The sequence below is a fragment of the Misgurnus anguillicaudatus genome, chromosome 5 (genome assembly GCF_027580225.2).
Source record: "Misgurnus anguillicaudatus chromosome 5, ASM2758022v2, whole genome shotgun sequence".
Taxonomy (NCBI): Eukaryota; Metazoa; Chordata; class Actinopteri; order Cypriniformes; family Cobitidae; genus Misgurnus; species Misgurnus anguillicaudatus.
This window is the reverse complement of record NC_073341.2, coordinates 68,774-87,375: the sequence shown is the minus strand read 5'-3', so window position 1 is coordinate 87,375 and position 18,602 is coordinate 68,774. Positions and strand designations below refer to the sequence as shown.

Below are 18,602 nucleotides of genomic sequence, written 5' to 3'. Positions count from 1 at the left end.
GCACTGGGAATACTCTGTTTTACCGTTCGGCCTAGCGAACGCTCCCGCTGTCTTCCAGACTATGGTAAATGAAGTGTTGGGAGACATGATTAACAAATTTGTCTTTGTGTATCTAGATGACATTCTCATCTTCTCCTCTTCTATGCAGGTACACACCCAACATGTTCACCTAGTCTTACAACGGTTATTGGAAAATCAGTTATTTGTTAAGGCGGAGAAGTGCGAATTCCACAAGGAGTCGGTTACGTTCTTGGGTTTTGTTATCGCTGCTGGAGAAATTCGTCCCGATCCCGCTAAGATCAAGGCGGTCCCTGATTGGCCATTACCGGACACGCGTAAGGATTTACAGCGATTTCTGGGTTTCGCCAATTTCTATCGCCGTTTCATCAGAAATTTTGGTCAGATCGCTAAACCCCTTACTGTTCTTACCTCCACTAAAGTAGGTTTCCGTTGGAATAACGAAGCTCAGAGAGCCTTTGATGAATTGAAGTCCCGTTTCATCTCTGCACCTGTTCTTTCTATTCCTGATCCGGCTCACCAGTTTATAGTAGAGGTAGATGCTTCTGATGTCAGGGGAAGGCGCCGTCTTGTCTCAGCGGTCACACATTGATGGGAAAGTGCATCCGTGCGCTTTTTTTCTCACAGATTAAACCCAGCAGAACGTAATTACAACATAGGTAACCGGGAGCTGTTGGCGGTTAGACTCGCTTTGGGTGAATGGCGCCACTGGTTAGAAGGAGCCTCGGAGCTCTTTCTGGTCTGGACGGATCACAAGAATTTAGAGTATATCCGTTCAGCCAGGAGATTAACCTCCAGGCAGGCTCGCTGGGCACTCTTCTTTGATCGTTTTAACTTCACCCTCTCGTACCGGCCTGGTTCTAAGAACGTCAAACCCGACGCTCTCTCCCGTCTGTTCGGTGGTTCAGAGCCCGAGCGATCCAAGACCATTCTCCCGGAGGGGAGGGTGGTCGGGGCTATCATCTGGGGCATCGAACAGCGGATGAGGGAGGCTGGACGAGGGGTGGAAGTTCCAGAGGGGTGTCCGGTGGGTCGTCTGTGGGTTCCCGAGGCGGTACGTTCCAATGTTGTCCGGTGGTGTCACAAATCCAGGTTTGTCGGCCATCCTGGAGTTCGGAGAACATTGGCAGCCGTCCGTCAACGTTTTTGGTGGCCCACTATGGGTTCTGACGCCAGACAGTTTGTATTAGCCTGTCAGGTTTGTGCTTGTGATAAAGCTTCTCATCAACCACCCGTTGGTCTGCTTAAACCATTGCCCATACCCTCCCGCCCCTGGTCTCACATAGCCCTTGATTTTGTCACCGGCTTACCGGAGTCTGATGGTAACACTGTTATTTTGACTGTGATGGATCGTTTCTCTAAAGCGGTCTATTTTATTCCCTTGCCCAAACTCCCTTCTGCCAAAGAGATGGCTCAGGTTCGGATCAATCACGTTTTTCATTTACATGGTCTTCCGACTGACGTGGTTTCAGATAGGGGTCCTCAGTTCATCTCGCGTTTCTGGCAAGAGTTTTGTAAACAGATCGGCGCCACCACCAGCTTGTCTTCTGGATATCTTCCGCAGACCAACGGACAATGTGAACGGGCTAATCAGGATCTCGGCCGTACGCTCCACTGTCTGTCGTCCCGTTATTCGAACTCATGGTGCCTACAGCTTCCATGGGTCGAGTACTCTCATAATTCTCTCCCCGTTTCCTCGACTAATCTGTCTCCGTTTGAAGCCTCTCTCGGTTTTCAACCTCCCCTGTTCCCATCACAGGAACCCGATGCAGCGGTTCCGTCTGCTCTAGCTTTTGTCCAAAGGTGCAAACGCACTTGGAGGACAGCTAGAACACTTTTATTACAAAGCTCCAGACAAATCAAAGCTGCGGCTGACCGTCACCGGCGACCTCCTCCTCAATATATCTGTGGACAAAAGGTTTGGCTTTCTTCCAAGGATCTGCCTCTCCGTGAGTCATCTCGTAAGCTGGCTCCACGATTCCTTGGGCCATTCAGTATTGTCAAGGTCGTCAGTCCAGTGACAGTTAAGCTTAAGTTACCTCTCTCTCTTGGTCGGGTTCACCCTGTTTTCCATGTATCCAAGGTTAAACCTGTGATTTTTGCCTCCATTAATCCCCCCGTCTCTGCCCCCAAACCCCCCGCCCCTCTACTAGTGGATGGTACCCCTGCCTATTCGGTCAGGAAGTTACTAGATGTTCGCCGCAGGGGCAGAGGTTTTCAGTATCTTGTGGATTGGGAGGGATACGGTCCAGAGAAAAGGTGTTGGGTACCGGCTCGGGACATTCTGGATCCCGGGTTGATCGACTCAGGACTCGGCTGAGATCTGTGTGAAGCCCTCGGATCGTGTCTCCTCTCTCCTGCTCTTTCGTTTCTCGGTTGGTCTCCTCTCAGCGGATTATATCCTCGTGGATGTTTACCCTCACCCGCAGTCAACGTGTCTCGTCTTCAGACTAGAGCTGACTTCTTCGTGCTCTCTCGGTACTGTGCCATCCTGTGTACTTTGTGTCTCTCTCTTCCTTGCTCACCGGTGTGTTTTGCTTTTAGACTGGATCCGGTTGAGCGCTTTTTGGATTACTGCAAGACCGAGTGACGATTGTGTTAAAGAACACCCCAAGTGGATTACCGCAAAGCGAGTGACGATTGTGTTAAAGAACACCCCGAGACCCATCGTGGATTACTGCAACCGAGTGACGATTGTGTTAAAGAACACCCCGAGACCCATCGTGGATTACTGATACCTGAGTGACTATTGTGTTATAGTTTATCTGAGATCCGTGTGGAGTTTGCTCTGTTTCTTGCTACCTGCTCTCTTCTAATAGATTTTATTTGCATCAGATTCCCCAGTCTCGTTCCTTACAGGCATTTTATGGAATTAAACTACACTCTATGAAAGGATGTGTTAATCCTATTTAACACACTATGTGTCATTCCATCTTGATTTTGAGTTTAAATAAAGAAAAGGGACAAGATGTGTTAAAACAACACAAATAACACAGAGTTGTATTAAGTTAAGGACAACACATTAGATGTGTTATTTTAATACATTCGATTTAAGAGTGTATGGCAATTACAGTGAGAAATGTCTGCACGTTTAAAACATTTACAAGGTCTGTCTAGGACATGTATAACAAAATGGTTTACAATTTAAGAGCTACTGTTCCAAGTTCTTCAACAGCGACAGTCCGCAGATGGTAGAGCGAGTTGTCTAATGATCGGAAGGTTGGGTGTTCAAATCCCAACAGTGGCACATGGGATTGCATTTTGTTTTGTTATCGGAAGGTTGGAGGTTTGAATCCTGGCTCCTTCAGGTGCAGACTGTCATTGGTTGGACCTTTATTTATGTTTAATTTATTAGCAGCTACAGATTTGAATAATTTTACCAATATATAGGTTAACATATATGTGCATATATGTACATATAATATAGGAAAACGGCCAATTTTATATATGTCACATATGTAAAACCTATCAAAACCTATATTGAAACATATATGTACAAGCTGAAGAACCCTTATTTGGTACTATTTAGGAGCATTTGTCTTAAGAGTGTTCCCTAGTTTCGAAACTTTCAAACTTGAAACCAAAGAGAATGGTCACACTGTTTTATTTGTGGCATGGACATGAACACGCTGCAGGCATTCAAATGTAATTTGTAATTTATTGTCTTATTTCATATTTGACAAATAGGAAGCAAAGTGCTATTCAATCAGTTTAACTATACAACTGGTGCTCCTCAATGCAACAGAAACAAGCAAAAAAATCAGCCAGTGGGGTAGGACAATTTTTCTTGAAATAAGTGTTTATGGGAAAAGTTCACGACTTTTTTTGCATCCCTAGTTCAAACCAGTGTGGAAGGAATGTTTGACTGAAATGTATTTTCGCCCTTCGTTTTCCTTACAAACATGAAACCAGAGAGAAGGGTCAGATGGCATCGAGTTGCACCTTGTATTCAGTGATTGATTGAGGAAAAATGTGAATATATCTATATATAAACACAATTGTTTTGTTGAACAGACAATGGCGGCGCACGTCGCCTATAGACCCCTTTTGCGCGGACGTCACAGATACGTCACGGCACTAGCTGGAGCCAAAACAAATGGAAAACTGGAGGCGGCTAATACAAACCAACACAGGGTCGGCTACACAAGGAGCTTTTAAAATGTCGTCTTGTTGTGTTGTTGGTTGCCAGAATCGACGGAGAACAGGCAATTTGAAGTTTTATCGGAAACCTGCTGCCACTGCCAGACAAAAAAAAAACGACAAGAGCTATGGTTAAACGCAATAAAACGAGTGGACTGGACAGAAACGATCATCAAAAATGCTCGCGTCTGCAGCGCACAATTCATATCAGGTAAGTTAATGTAAATAAACTATTGTCTTTTCGTTGGTACGGTATGGATTATAGTTTGATTAAGTAACGTTATCTAAGTTACAGATTTCTCATAATGCTACATGACTTGGTCATCATTAGCAAACTTAGTTTGTAGCTAGCAACTAGCAGTTTGCCAACGTTACATAAACATACATTGTTGGTGTCGTCCCCCTTTCAAACGTTGCAATTGTAGAAAGGGAGATGATACAGTGAGAGGGTACACCCAGGTGAAAAAAAAGTGCACTAAAATACACTTTATTTAAGTACACTTAGTACACTTTTCCACAATATACTAAAAGTGCTCTATTTTCGCACACTAATTTTGAACTTAATATACTAAAAAGTAGTATTTAGTACTTCTTAAGATGAACTTAATACCATCTTAGTGTACTCAACTGTGCTATTTTGAGACACCATGAAGTTGAACTAAAATGTATTTTTAACATACTAGGTCTGTATTTAAAAAAAATATTTAATTATAACTTGAAGTACACTTGAACCCACCTTTAAGCATTTTTAAATATACTTTAAAGTATACTAATGGTATGTTAAAATAATATTCCAAATGTATTCCCAGGTGAAAAAAGTTCACTAAAATACACTATTTAAGTACACTTTCCACATTATACTAAAAGTGCTCTATTTTCGCACACTAATTTTGAACTTAGTATACTAAAAAGTAGTATTTAGTACTTCTTAAGATGAACTTAATACCACCTTAGTGTACTCAACTGTGATATTTTGAGACACCATGAAGTTGAACTAAAATGTATTTTTAACATACTATGTCTGTATTTTAAAAAAATATATTTAATTATAACTTGAAGTACACTTGAACCCACCTTTAAGCATTTTTAAATATACTTTAAAGTATACTAATGGTATGTAAAAATAATATTCCAAATGTATTCCTAGGTGAAAAAAGTTCACTTAAATACACTTTCCACATTATACTAAAAGTGCTCTATTTTCGCACACTAATTTTGAACTTAGTATACTAAAAAGTAGTATTAAGTACTTTTTAAGATGAACTTAAGACCATCTTAGTGTACTCAACTGTGCTATTTTGAGACACCATGAAGTTGAACTAAAATGTCATTTTAATATACTAGGTCTGTATTTAAAAAATATCTTTAATTACAACTTGAACCCACCTTTAAACATTTACGAATCTACTTTAAAATATACTAGTAGTATGTTAAAATAATATACCAAATGTATTCCCAGGTGAAAAAGTTCACTAAAATACACTGTAAGTTCACAACCTTAAGGTACCAAAAGCGCTTTATTTTCGTGCAGTAAATTGTGCTTATTATAGTAAAAAGTAGTATTTAGTACTTGTTAAGACAAACTTAAGACAATCTAAGTGTAGTCAACTGTGCTATTTTCTAAAACTGTTTTCAGTTTCAACTTGAAGCACATTTGAAGCCACCTTTTAAACATTTATAAATATAATTTAATAATTTCAGATATAATAATATTACATAAATAATATAGCATACAAAATGAAATAATTATATATTGCCCACACATTTGTATACATAAAATACATAATTTCTAATGTACTGTATGTGACATTTGAATTACAGTACAGTATACTATTAGAATGTTATATATGTAGTATTTTACCTGCATGTTTGCCACCAAAACATGTTTTAATTCATTCTAAAATGATACTGTTTCTTCCATCATTAACAACTAATTAAATGTTAAAGAAACAACTAAGTATGTATTTACTGCTATTGAAATGATTTTACAATATAAAACAAAGATCAGTGAAATGCAATGAGCTACTTTTATCAAATTGTGGAACATTTATACATCAATATGAAAAGTACACTATGAATATGCAACCATTGAATATTCATATAATCATAATAATGTAATTCTCTAAACAAACATTTACTGGGAAAAATGCAGAAGTGCATTTGAACTAACTCGAGATAAACCTGCAAATGGCTGAACCAAAACACAGAGCAGTTTAAATGTCACGTTTAAGTGGAGGGTCACTTCTTCTTGCCATTCAGACACTGAAGACTTAATCACAAGGTCTTTTAAAAGGAAACAGAATATATACAAAATTAACCAATAATTAATGAACATAGATATGCATTAGAATTTTGTTAACTCCTCAGTTTACCTTTTAAATCTTTGACTGTGTCCTCATCAAGCTTGACATGAGTGTCCGTTTGATCCGTCACTACATGGCACTCTACAAGTTACATTAAACATACAGTAGGGTTATAGGAGGCTTAACTCACTGACACTGATATAATGCAACCTGTGTGTACAGGATATGCTTTACTTTGATAATTGTGTTTTATTTTAACCAACGGCATTTTCCATTGACATGTCTATTGTGGTCTTGCTTACAAGAAAAGTTCACCTCTGTTTAAGGAGATTTAAGGAAATCAGAAGTCATGCCAATGGACTCTATGCACGCTTAACTTCCACATTTGACTCAAGGCTGCCCGGGAGATTTAAAGCAGAGTGACAGCAGAATCGCTAAAATTTACTCGTTTGCTGGATTTATCCAAATTTACAACCTATGATGTGTGAAGAATTGTCCAGAGGTGCAAACTGAGAAAGGTTGCAAGTTTTATGTGTTGTCTTGTCTCTGTAATCATTAAGATTTATTCAGCTAGCCTGTACTAGCAGTGCTTACATTGTGTTGTTTTTTTACAATTCGTCCAGCAGGCTAATCACATTAGTAAAATATTATTGTCTTTGTAATGTTGTCTAAAAGTGTCAGGTAAAATAAGAGAGACAAGTGAGATCTCACTGTTACTGCTATATGAGGAAAAAGCAAAATGAACAGAATTACATATTATGATATGATGCTGATAGTGTAAAATGTGACATTCAGAGTTCTGTTCTGAGTTTTACTGTTTTATTGTGGTATATTCACACCGATTGTCAAAACATTTTTACTTGGTTATTTTTGAGTTAGTATCTTGAAACATTAGAGGATGTAAAAAACAAAGCAAAAAGGACTATGGTAAAATTCATAACCACAGATGTTATTTTCAGAGAAGACAGCTCAAACATACCTTTTAGTCTAGTACTAGCATTGCATTAAAGCGTAACTAAACCCCTGGTCAGAGCCTGACTTCACCCACTGGCAATATTTGAAAAAGGCATGAAAAGTGGGCAGATCCCAACAGAGATAGAGAGGACGAAGTAAGCTTGTACCAAGTGTGTGGTAAGATCGTAACAAGGGTGTAGTGAGTTTGAACCTGGTTAGTCACGACCTATTTTTTGGACCCACATCCAATAGGAAAATTCAACTGCAGTAGCCACCGTTCAACCTGAAGAGGGCAGCACTCATACGTTTTTACACCATTTATTGTAGTATTGAAACACTTTATATCCAAATGTCAAAAAACTTACACTAATAAAGCATCATTCTTACAGATCATTAACTAAAAAAAGTTGGTTTAGAGTTTAGTTACTCTTTAAACATTAGCATTAGAAAAAGGTAAAAGTGATCTAAATGTTATACGAATACTGTAGAACTAAAAACTTACCACCAAGAATAAGTATTTTTATGGGCTGTATCTTCATCTGTTCATCTCTACTTTGACTTATTAGAAATTCTCGGCTCTGATTGGTCAATTTGAATGCCGCTGTGCTAAAAAAGACAGGCTGTTATGATTTCTGAAATACAACAAGAGAAATGAAATGCCTAACTTTACTCACAAAAAATTTATGTTCCAAAAGCCACACAACATACACGCTTGAAGAAGCTGGGTTAAAATTAAGACATACTGTAATACTAAATGTTCTACTTATTTAATAGTTCACTAAAAAATCTAAAAAGCAAAAATCTGTCATCACTTAACTTACCCTCATGTTCTCTCATTCATCTTCAAACAAAAACCGAGGTACTTTAATGAAATCCAAGAAACGTAACGTTATATTTCCCCTCGATGTCAGATCCACTTGATACTTGAACTAAAAACTGCTCACATTTCAAAAAAATTATCGCAACAACAATAAAAACCATCCCCAAAGTAATCCATGTGTATCGCGTTGTTTCAGCCAAGTCCTCTGATGATCACTATATAATTTAACCGTTTTAGTTTAAACTTTTAATCCACATTTACCAACGATCACGCACGTTGTGTATCGAACAACAGAATCAGGAAGCCAATGTGACGTACTGAATCCCAAGAACCAATGAGGTTTAGTCACGTCAGTCACGTGTCTTGTTTGAATATAAACACTAACAAATGTATGTGGATTAACTTTGTAAAATTATTATATAATGCACGTTCAATGATATGATGTTGAAATTGCAATGTTAGCCTATTAAAATTAATGTACATGTTTTTAAAAAAATATATGTTTTTTCTCAACACTAAAACTTCTGTAAAAGTAGGCTATGCTTGTGTTTAACATATATTTTTTAAAATGTGTAATTAAAGATATATTTTTTCCCAGCGTACCTCTAGTGCTCTTTTTAGAAATACGTTAAATGTATGCTTGAGTTTAGCAGACTTTTTAAAAGTGTAATTAAAGATATATTTATTACCAGTGTACCTCTAGTGCACTTTTTAGAAATACATTAAAAGTGTGCTTGAGTTAAGCATACTTATAAAAAGTGTAATTAAAAATATATTTATTACTAGTGTACCTCTAGTGCAGTTTTTTATAAATACATTAAAAGTATGCTTGAGTTTAGCATACTTTTTAAAAGTGTAATTAAACATATATTTATTACCAGCGTATCTCTAGTGCACTTTTTAGAAATACATTAAAAGCATGCTTGAGTTTAGCATACTTATAAAAAGTGTAATTAAAGATATAATTATTACCAGCGTACCTCTAGTGCACTTTTTAGAAATACATTAAAAGCATGCTTGAGTTTAGCATATTTATAAAAAGTGTAATTAAAGATATATTTATTACCACCGTACCTCTAGTGCACTTTTTAGAAATACATTAAGGTTGTTTTCACATATGTTGGTGCGCAGCGTGGTGCGGCCTCGGAGCGCACCAAAATACATTGTATCATTTTTCAGTTAGTGCGGTCCGTGTTCACATATTATTTTTTTTACTGCACTCGAAATGCCGCACCGTACACCACGTGACAACGGTCAGCGCTGTCATTGGTCTCTGACAGCTCTTACCGTCTCATGACCACCCCCACGTTTCCACGACAACCAGCCTGACAGAGAGAGCGCAGCTATCAAGATGTGGAAATAAACAATGCACGTCTTTGCGAAGTTTCTTTGCTTTAACGCGAAATTGCGCAGCTGTTCTATTAAAGCCTTTCTCACGGAACCGTTTGTTAAAAAAGCCCGTAATGTCACTATTTGTGTGTGGAGGACAGCAATGCATTTATACAATCATCAGCTCAAACGTAAAGGAGACAGAGAATCTCTGCAACGGACCAGGATTGGCTTGTTTGTTGTTAACCCACAATATAACACCCGGCTCACGTCACAACGGAAGCCCAGTGGCTCAAACATGTGGAGAACTTCCTGTATTTGGTTCGGCCCGAGGTCCGGCAGTGTTCACACCACCGGTGGGTCGCACCAGAGTTCGGCGACCGCCGCTCCGAGACCACCTGTTTAGAGCGGTCTCGGAGCGACCGTTTAGTGCGCACCCGAGTGCGGCTGTTGTGTTCACACTGACCCAAACGCACCGTACTCGGAGCGACACGTCATTTGGGCCGACCTAAACAGTGTATATGTGAAAACACCCTAAAAGCATGCTTGAGTTTAGCATATTTATAAAAAGTGTAATTAAAGATATAATTATTACCAGCGTACCTCTAGTGCAGTTTTTTAAAAATACATTAAAAGTCTGCTTGAGTTTAGCATATTTATAAAAAGTGTAATTAAACATATATTTATTACCAGCGTACCTCTAGTGCACTTTTTAGAAATACATTAAAAGTATGCTTGAGTTTAGCATACTTTTAAAAAGTGTAATTAAAGATATAATTATTACCAGCGTACCTCTAGTGCACTTTTTACAAATACATTAAAAGTATGCTTGAGTTTAGCATACTTATAAAAAGTGTAATTAAGCATATATTTATTACCAACGTATTTCTAGTACACTTTTTTTAATATATTTAAAAGCTATTTAACATATTTTTAATACACTTTAAATAAGCACATTGGAAATACAAATGTATTAAAAGCATATTACTTAAATTTTAAGTATATTTTTAATACATTAAATACAACTTTTTTTTCACCTGGGCAGGTGTGTATAATTCAGTTTATAATTGATTTGCAGTCTTCAGAATTTTTATTTCTAGAAAATATTTACATCTTACTTAATAATAACTTTACTGTAATGTCACTCTTTATTTACATAATTTACAGGAGTCATATACTTTAAAATACTTCTTATGCCATTACATACATAAATTTCCCAATACCTTATCCAACACATTGAAGGTTTAACTTTTTTGTGTATTTTGGTCCAGTTCACTATCATGTAGCTGTAAAATAGCACTTATTGCCTGCTGAAATAGAAGCATTTACATCTTTCATGGCTAACTGTGAAGATAGACACAGGTGAGTCAGGTGTATTCATCTACAACAACTGCAGTGCCTGTTCTGTAGCCTCCTCTTAACTTGTGCACAACTGTAATGAAAGAAGTGTTTGCACATGGTACACTCAATCATTTGACCAAACTCTGGCTTTTCACAGGTGTTACAAAGTACTGGTGGTTGAAGGGCAGGATCTTGGCTGCGCGTTAGAAGTTCTGGCAGAATGAAAGATACAAAACTTTGCTTTGCTTTAGGTAAATCCTTCTGCAAGAGCTCTTCGTCTCTTTGTATGCGATTTACAACCAGCTCCTGAGTTGTCCACACCACAAAATCACAGTACTGGACATTGCAGACAAACATGTGCAGTTGAACCTGGTAGTAGTAGTACTGGTGTGTCTTTAGTTGGAATTGTTGGTCAAGGCAGAAATCCTCATTGACTGTCACACCCTGCAGGCCTTCCCTATATTTGTATGGGCATTTGATTTCCAAGACCCCTTCCCCACAGCAGGAGCACACAACTTTCCCATCTGGAGATGCGCCTAGGTGCGGTTCATCAGGTCGAATCACAAAACCACATAGGCTAACCATTACATTTTGATGGGTTTTGTTGACCACTTTGGTGTAGCGCTCCCTAGCAATTTCCTCATTGTCTTTTCCCCATACAACTGCTGGAACCTGTATGTTGGTGTCATGGTAGTGCATGATTTTTGTCCAGGGTGGTTTTGTGCAGATGGTCACCTTTACATACAGTATAAAATGTTGTGCTGGTAATCCTGCCTGCCCTGTGAGTGTGCCAGTCTTGGGATTTTGCCTGCAATTTTGTGATGGACTCAAGTTTCTCACACTGATCAGGGTGGATGTTTCTTCTCATGTTGTGATAGGCTACCTCACATTTATCTCTGATGTCCCCATTCATGTGCTGTCTGAGCGTGGGGTCGTACAAGGCTGTGAGTGGCAACTCTGGAGGATGCTCTAGCTCAGACTCAGAAGCTGTGTCAGTGTCACTGTTTTCTATGCTGGTCAGAACAGCAGCGTCAGGGGCAATCGAATACAGTTCTTGGATGTCTTCATCTGTGATCTCTAGAAGATGACATAGGAAAACAATATTTAACACATTCATTTAGATGATTGGCATTTTATTAATATACCCAGGTGAAAAAGTTGTACACTTCAATAGTGTACTTAAAGTGCTTTATTTTCGCACACTAATTTTGTCCTTAATATACTAAAATTTAATCTTTAGTACTTCTTAAGATGTTCTTAAGATCATATAAGTGTACTTCACTGTGCTATTTTGAGACACCATAAATATGAACTAAAATGTGCTAAAAATGTATTTAAAAAATGTATTTACGTACCACTTGAAGTAAACTCTAACCCGTCTTTGTATGAAGGTTGAGTTCAAGTTTGATACAAGTGTTAACTAAATACATTTTTTAATACAGAGATAGTATGTTAAAAGTGCATTTTGGTTCACATTCGTGGTGTCTCGGGATAGTACAGTGAAGTGCACTTGGATGGTCTTGGGAACATCTTAAGTAGTACTTAAGATGAAGTTTTAGTATAAAAATTAGTCTGTGAAAATAAAGCACTTTAAGTACACTAAAGAAGTGTACTACTTTTTCACCTGGGTACAGCTTAATGAACATGCAAAGTGGGTGTAAAGCATATAAATATTACTATTTGCTATCTTATGTCCTGGATTAATAGAACTATGGAAGTAAATCTGTGCCGTTGGGTTTTAAATTCTAATTCTTAGCACTGAATTTTTTTACATCAAATTTTTAACACTGAATTTTATTTTGCATCTAAATCAGACTTTGAATTTTAAAAGCCATCGAATTTCTAGCACTGTTTTTTTTGTAAAAAAAATTCAATGTCTAAAAAAATCAATGAAAAAAATTCAATGTGTTTTAAAAGATTCAGTGTAAAATAATTCAACGTCTCAAAAAAATCAGTGTTAAAATATTCAGAGTCAACATCCGGGAAGCAAGGAGAAGCAATCGATCCCTGTATCAAATCATTTAACATTCAGCCAATCATTTACGCTCCATTGGTCATGTGACACCGAAACGGGAAGTTGGTGAAGTTCAGGCAAAGGGTTTATTTGCATTAACATACGAACACATTTTTCACATCTGGCAGATCATATCATCAGTATATCAGGACACAGTCCGTTTACATTTATTAACATCAAAGTAGCTTCTGTATCTGGATGTGTGATCGATCCCGTGCGGGGAGACGAGCTGTCAATCACAAATGGCTACAACTGGCTTTAACCATATGATTTAGGGTTGTCGTGGTAACTGCACTCCAGTATTGTACAGTTCTACTGGGAAGCAAACAGCAGAGAATAACTAGCAACCCTAATAACCGTGATTCACCTTTTTAGCTTCATATTTTAAGCTTTAAAGGTTTTATCTTTGTTTTTTTTTTGCAGCGTCCGCACCGCAGACTTTACCTGAACTCAACTTTCACCCACATGCTTTTTTACAACAAAATTCATGTGAAACATGAGGATGACACGGACAAATGTACGTGTTTAACCTAAAACGTGTTAAATAAGATAGAAACTGCTGACTGACCAGCGCAGTGTTTAGTTCAGAAGGTGAAAAAAATCCTTACCTGTATTTATAATAAAAATACAACACATCTATGTAAGAACGTAAGTCTCCGTGTTATTTTTACATTATGACTTAAAGTGCAACTTTAAGGTTACATTTTTTTGTGAGATAAATATATAACCTTGTATGAAAGTACCATATGAAAATTAAATGCGAAAGCAAAAAACATTTACAAAACTCTAAGCGCATAAATTTAGTAAAAAAGCTGAAATTTTCTAAGACCGCTCTCAAAATCCCTGTTTTTTTCAACAACGCGTCATATTACGTAGTCAGAGGCGCTCGCCTGACAGGCTCTACATTGGCAGTGCTGCGGTTGTATTCAGCAAAAGCAGTCGCAAATTGATGTGATTCTCCGTAGTTTCAATTTAGCATCGTCATGGTTAATAATTGTGTTAGTGGAGGTTTTTCAAACTCCAGCCTGTCAGGACAATGAGTCCACAGGTTTCTTTTGAAGAATAAAGACCGCGCTATCTTCCGTGTCTGGGTGTGTTTAACGCAGCACGAGGAAAGAGGCGAGAGACGCGACTTCAGTTCAGCATGTGCTTCAGAAAAACGCGGTGGTGTAACTTATAGCGTTCACGTTAGATCGGAGGATTATCATCCCGGCAATATGATGGAGTTAAACATTGGATGCCGAAGCAAGAACCACGTGAGGCCTGTGTTTTTGCCGCCGCGAGAAAACATGAATCGATCACGGTCCGTCTGAGATGCAGCTCGAAGATAACGTGAACTATGCACAGTAAGTCTTGTTTTTTAAACATTTGCTAGCTATACCAAATCATTTAACATAATGATTTCATTCAAGTTTCTTATAAATATGGAAATCAACTAACTGATAAGCTTAGATTGCAAATAGTATAACCATCAAATCGAGTTACATCTTATTTACTTTGTTTGCATAGCTAATTCGTAATTCGTTTTTTGTCATGTGGTGTGTTCATGTAGTGACATGCTGTTATACAATTATATAAAGGTGAATCTGTTTTAATTCTAGTTGTCCAGCTACAGATGAAGATGCTTAGTATGATGAATCATCCTCTGTTGTCATGGACGAACCTGGCGATGTGTTATGGAGGAGGAAAAAAACAAAAAAGACTCATCTGATGAGAAACCACTGCAAGAATCTCATCCTGTTCACACAAGTAAGACTTATTCATGTCTGTCAAAGTCAAAAGTAATGTTTTTCTTTTTATTCAGGGATGTTGGCAAGTTCATTGTTTGCTAAAGCCAGCTGATGTCTGTTGTACCATAACCTGTTTTTTTGTTTTATATGCTATGGTATAGTAATTTTCTGCTTTTTATATAAATCTCTTAGGTCTGTGCAGCATGCATGTATCAGCATTTTTGGTGACCAGTGACTTCTCTTCTGAGGGACGTGAATTCCAAATGTGTGTTTGTTGTGACGTGTGTGAACCATGTGCATCATGCCTCTTGTCACAATACGTGCCTGCTGCACACGCATTGAAAAGGTTTATGATAAAAGAAGCACTCATGTTCACAAAATACTCGCAAGACACTAACTTGACACTAAACTGTAATTACACAGGAGATTAAGTGAGTATCAGGCAAACGTGAGCATATCATTTGTCATGAACCCTTTACATGCGTGTGCAGCAGATTTTGACATCACGTGTGATGCACATAAGTTTACATGACGTGCTGAACACATATTTTGAAATGACGAGCCACACACATGACGAGCTCAATGCATGTGACCAGCTTCGCAACGTGCGCCCTCGAAAAAGAAGTCACCGGCCGACACTGACCCAGATCATCAAGATGTTAAAGCTGTTTGGGCTTCAGAGCATCTTGTCAGCACCTTCTTCCACCATGTACACAATTTCTACCATCGTGAAGGCGTGGCAGAATGAAAGATTTGCAGTAAGCGGTTGTTTTTTGTTAAAAGATTGTAAATGTTTGAACAATAGCATTGTATATCGCTTTCAAAAAATAATATAAAGCTGACTCATCACCAAAACCATCAAAACCACTTTGACTATACATTTTTTATCAGAACTGTATTACTTTGGTGTACACTGTTAACAGGGACAAATAAATGTAATCTATTTAAATATTCTGTTCTGGAATACTCCAGGTCACCACAGGCTCTACGAGAATGCAGCACTGTCCTGTCTTCCACTACACCTGCTCCCCTCTCCAGATCCATCCAGAGGATCAACAAGGCTGAAGCTGTTGGGATCTATTAATCACATCATTCACAATTTAACACACTTCAACACATTATTATAATACCCTGCACATATGATGGGAAAGATACTGAAAAATTGTTAAATGTTTTTAAATGGGTCAGATTGTATATCTTTTTTTCGGTGCTACATAAATAAAACTAAATCGAATTACAAATGCAGATCTACTTGGTATATATCTGATCTAAACTTCATAAACCAGTTTTTATACGGTAAGACAATTTGTGATTATTGTTTATTGATTGTCACAAAATGGGGGTATTCAAACCATTTATAAAGTCCTCCTTCCTCTGGAACCTGTTCTTGAATGGCTGACACATGTAGGTAAGGGCGCCTGCACAGAGTTCCTTAGACGCCCAGCGGATAACTTGCCTATGCTGTATTTAGTGGTATTGTCTGGAGATGGGAAAACTATTAATATTGTTAATTTGAATATTGACTAGTGCCAGCAAAAATTTTTACTTAGTCATGACCTATAGGCAACTTGTAATTAAAACAAATTCATTAAGATTGTTTAAAAACAAATTTATTAAGATTGTATTAACATTCAAATCTTTAGTTTACTGTTCATTTGTACATGGATATTAAATAAATTAGTAATAAATAATCTCTGCCATAAACATACTCATTTCTACTGGCCTGGCCTGTAGCACATATGGGTTCAGACAGCTCACCTCTCCTGCGGTGATGAGCAACATCTGTATCACCTAACGTAAGTGTGGATGGATATTAACATAACTTATAAGCATTAAAAAGACATAAAGTATCAATACTATCTTTGCTATTGCATGATATATGATAATAATCTGTACAATCTTGTGATCTGAGCACAGTATTACATCTCGCCAGATCACTGATCTCACCCACACATCTGTCCTTTTCTCCTCACATAACACTTCAATTTGTCTCCTCTGACCGTTCTGTTTAATCCTGACCAGTCCCTGCACTCTTGGCTGCATAGCAAACTCATAATTGTATGGCTGTAGTTCGCCATACGAGTATGAATAAACATTTACTCGTTCCTCAGCGTCCGAAGAACTGTCATTGCGATCCAGCGTGCGCCTCTCGTGATGTCACTTCCGGTTTGGCGGTTTTTAGAGGCGGGTCTAAAATTTTCTTACAAAAATTACCCCAGAAGCCTAATTAGTGCATTTAGAAAAATATATATTTTTTAATCTATTTCCTACAGTATTTTTATGTACTTTGAGTGAATGGGTGGTTTAACTTTCAAGTTGCTCTTTAAAAGAACAATTTGGAAAATGAGATTAGAAGCGCATGAATCTGCAATTACACTTGCTTTGAAGGCATGCAGCTTATTTTTCCAGAGAAAGATATGGTAACATTTCTTCAGAAGAATTGCTGAAACCTATTAATTTACTGATGTTTTTATTAGTACGCCAGCTGTTTTATCGGCCTTTGAGATGGGACGCAGCAGTCAAGTTCATGCTGAAAGCGGGGTGAATTCCAAATGGCGTTTTAGCGCCCTTGAAGGGCACTTCAGGAAGGGGATGTCACACAGTCTATCCAAATAAAGAGAAACTGATGTGCGTATTTCATTGCTCTATTCGCCAAGTCTATTTGAATTGACCACACCATGAGACAATTGTGCAACTTTCTCTAGAGTTTATACATCAAGTGTTCTGATCTTCGAAGGGAATAAGGCATAGGGATAATAATATGCTATTGGAATACGCCCTTTATCTTTTCGTGAGCGGCAGTCGCGTAGGCTTTAACCAATCATTGAAGTGATTATTAACAACAAATTATAGAACATTTTACTGACCCTAAAGTGTTAAAAATATTGCGGAAAATGTTTTGGAATTTCTTTTAATTCAAACATTAAAAATCTCATTCATATAATTAAGAAACTAAGAACACAGGGCTTTAAATGTGATGGTGCTTTAGGCAAATAATAAAAACCAAAATACACTGAATTTTCGTTGTGTTTTATTTATCCATCTTGATGTGTGGCGCAAGAACGGATAACATTCCGATCACAAACGCAGCCAAGGACGGATCTCACTCAATCCAGCCATGGAATCTGCATTTACAGGTCAACGTCACACAAAACACGGCCAACTATCATTAATCTTTTCCCTAACAGCTGTCAAAAATAAAGGAGGTTAGGTAATGGAGCGCATTTTAACACTCCTGCTTGTATTTTTAAGTTATTCAGGCATATGTTTAATGCGTTCCAACTATTCATGTAGAGATTTAATATTTAGTATCAGAATTTAATGGATTGTTTTAATGTTTCCATATCAAGGGTCATTACGTGAATGTTGCGCTGGTCAGTCAGCAGTTTCTATCTCATTTAACACGTTAGGGTTAGGTTAAACACGTACAAACCACAGTGTTTCCTCTAGGATTTTTTCCAGCTGTGGCGGCAGGGGTCGCCCATGATGATTATAAATGTACATATTTTTTATGTAGAATATAGGCTACAGTAAACTAACATGTATTTTTTTTATCATTTTCATGCTGTCATTTACTTTTCCTTATATTTATAGCATATTGCTTTTCTATGTTTAATCTAATCTAAATGAAATCAAGAGCCAGTTTTCTGCTGACAGTCCCACCTCTCCAGACAACCAAAAAAATAGCAAGGACCAACATTTGGAAAGATGAATGGAACCAGCTAACCACACGAGCCCAAGACTGGATGGAGAGAGGAATTACTCCGACTGAATGTCTCGCCAGCGGGCACGATCTCCCATGGCCAACCTGGAAGACCCTTAACAGACTACGAGTGGAACAGGGGAGGTGCAAAGCACTTATGAAGACATGGAACCTCCAGACAGACGACACATGTAACTGCGGAGCAGTACAGACAATGTCCCACCTACTGGAGTGTGAGAATGCCCCCCAA

General features: G+C 37.9%; 3 long non-coding RNA genes across 3 annotated transcripts; 1 reads left to right on the top strand and 2 right to left on the bottom strand.

The window, feature by feature from the left end:
• Window positions 1-5,335: 5,335 nt before the first annotated feature.
• LOC141363877 (uncharacterized) lies at window positions 5,336-8,963 on the bottom strand. The gene is made up of 4 exons (XR_012369458.1): window positions 8,237-8,963; window positions 7,918-8,021; window positions 6,531-6,602; window positions 5,336-6,441 (listed from the first exon to the last, which is right to left on the bottom strand). It is a non-coding gene; the product is annotated as an uncharacterized lncRNA (long non-coding RNA).
• A 4,641-nt stretch (window positions 8,964-13,604) lies between these two features.
• Window positions 13,605-15,890, top strand: LOC129434871 (uncharacterized). The gene is made up of 4 exons (XR_008641007.2): window positions 13,605-14,265; window positions 14,521-14,668; window positions 14,842-15,407; window positions 15,622-15,890. It is a non-coding gene; the product is annotated as an uncharacterized lncRNA (long non-coding RNA).
• Window positions 15,404-17,627, bottom strand: LOC129434872 (uncharacterized). Its single transcript, XR_012369457.1, has 3 exons — window positions 16,359-17,627; window positions 16,002-16,144; window positions 15,404-15,726 (listed from the first exon to the last, which is right to left on the bottom strand). It is a non-coding gene; the product is annotated as an uncharacterized lncRNA (long non-coding RNA).
• Between the last annotated feature and the right edge of the window lie 975 nt (window positions 17,628-18,602).